Consider the following 2500-nt stretch of genomic DNA (forward strand, 5'->3'; position numbering starts at 1 on the left):
CTCAAATGACTCTCTACCCTACGCAGTGCACTAGTTTGGAGCAGAGTTGTGTCTGAAATGACTCTCTACCCTACGTAGTGCACTAGTTTGGAGCAGAGTTGTCTCTAAAATGACTCTCTACCCTACGTAGTGCACTAGTTTGGAGCAGAGTTGTGTCTGAAATGACTCTCTACCCTACGTAGTGCACTAGTTTGGAGCAGAGTTGTGTCTGAAATGACAACCTATTCCCTACGTAGTGCACTAGTTTGGAGCAGAGTTGTGTCTGAAATGACAACCTATTCCCTAAATAGTGCACTAGTTTGGAGCAGAGTTGTGTCTGAAATGACAACCTATTCCCTAAATAGTGCACTAGTTTGGAGCAGAGTTGTGTCTGAAATGACTCTCTACCCTACGTAGTGCACTCGATGGGGAATAGGGTGCAATTTCAGACGAAGCAATCCTGAATTGTCAGAGAGGAGACACAGAGTAATCTTAACTTCCAACGTCATGACATTTTCCCCCTCGTCCAACGAGACCTAATTTAGCGTAGGACTCGAACCCCGGTCCAGCGACAGCTAAGCCCAACCCCTTATCGTTAAGTCAAGAGGTCTGTTGCTTCATTACCCCGTTCCTTTGGGAGAGCCTGTCCCTACACTTCTCTATTGCAAGTCCCTCACGTCGACACACCTCTCTGATGGCCCCATGGACACCATCCCACTTCTGACACCAATGTAACAAAATGGTGACTGTCGTAACAATGGAACTCTAATAGGCTCTTTGGTACCACATGCACTTACACTCAGTGGACAGTGTATTAGGTACACCCATCTACAACCTGGCCGGACCCCCCCCCTTTGCCTCCAGAACACCCTGAATTATTGGGGGCCTGGATTCTACAAGGTGTCAGAAACGTTCCACGGGGATTTTGGTCCATGCTGACGCGAGGCAGTTGCTGCAGATTGGACGGCGGTACGTTCATCCCAAAGAGGCTCTGTTGGGTTCGGTCAGCAATAACGTTCAATCGTTGCTCAGCTGGTATCAAGGGACCTAACGTGTGCCAGGAAAACATTCCCCACAAGAGCTGCTTCTTCTAGTTTTTATCTGATAGAAACCCGGCGTGGTCGTGTGCTGCAGTAGCCAATCCGTGACAAGGACCGACGAGCTGCGCGTTCCGAGATGCCGTGCCGCACACCACTGTTGTACTGAGCCGTTATTTGCCTGCTTGTGGCCCACCTGTTAGCTTGCACCATTCTTGCCGTTCTCCTTCAACCAATCATCAACAAGCTGTTTCCACCCGCTGGATTGCCGCTTGATTGGATGTTTTTTGTTGGTCGCAGCATTCTCTGTAAAAACAGACACTGTCGTGCGTGAAAAGGAGAGCGGGCGTTAATGAGATGGCACCGACGATCATACCACGCTTCAGGTCTCTTAGGTCACTCGTTTGACCCATTCTAGCATCCAATCAAACAGTAACTGAATGTCGCGATGCCTGTCTGCCTGCTGTATAGAGCAAACCACTGCCAAATGACTCACTTCCTATAGGAGCATTCCCTTTTGATGAACAGGGTGCTGTACCTAATAAACTGGCCAGTGATTAAGCTGGCCAGTTTATAAACATACACTCCAGTGGCCAGTTTATTAGGTACACCACCCTTTTCATGAAAATGGAACGCTCCTATAGGAAGTGTGTCTCATTAATACAGTAGAAGTGGCAGTGTACAGGCTTTGGCTTCACTAACAGACTACAACATAACACATGGACTGACATGACAATTTATTTCATGGGTGGCCAAAGACCATGGCCACGCCTCCAACAAGCCACACCTCCAGATTCTCTAATAGGCTAGGTTGTTTACTTAGAGAAGAACAATAGACGAGGTCACCAGACAGACAGACAGACAGACCTAGAGATAGCTAGAGATTGATAGACAGACAGACAGACAGACAGACAGACAGACAGACAGACAGACAGATAGATAGATAGATAGATAGATAGATAGATAGATAGATAGATAGATAGATAGATAGATAGATAGATAGATAGATAGATAGATAGATAGATAGATAGATAGATAGATAGATAGATAGATAGATAGATAGATAGATAGATAGATAGATAGATCCTTACTTGACTTCGGAAGGTGACTAAATGAAACCATATGTAATCAGCTCTATATCACATTCCTGTTTATGAAACTGTATTAGTAGAGAAGAGGCAAACCAAATACATGTTAGCCATCAGTGGACAGCCCATCAGAAGAGGAAATACCCATTCAAATGGGTCCTTATGAGACGGACGTATGACAACCGTCTCAGCAGCCACAGAGAGACAAGATGTATACTTTAAAATGCAGCTACGACACCCTGACAAATACTTTACCCATGCTCCTTTTCCATAACCGTACAACAACAACAACAAAATCAACAACAAAGGAACCACCAGGAGCTCTGTCTCCTAATATCTGCTCTAGACAGACAGAGACGGATGCCTGTGTGTTGAAGAACACTACATTCTGAGGCC

Source organism: Oncorhynchus clarkii, unplaced genomic scaffold (assembly GCF_045791955.1).
Source record: "Oncorhynchus clarkii lewisi isolate Uvic-CL-2024 unplaced genomic scaffold, UVic_Ocla_1.0 unplaced_contig_8354_pilon_pilon, whole genome shotgun sequence".
Taxonomy (NCBI): domain Eukaryota; kingdom Metazoa; phylum Chordata; class Actinopteri; order Salmoniformes; family Salmonidae; genus Oncorhynchus; species Oncorhynchus clarkii.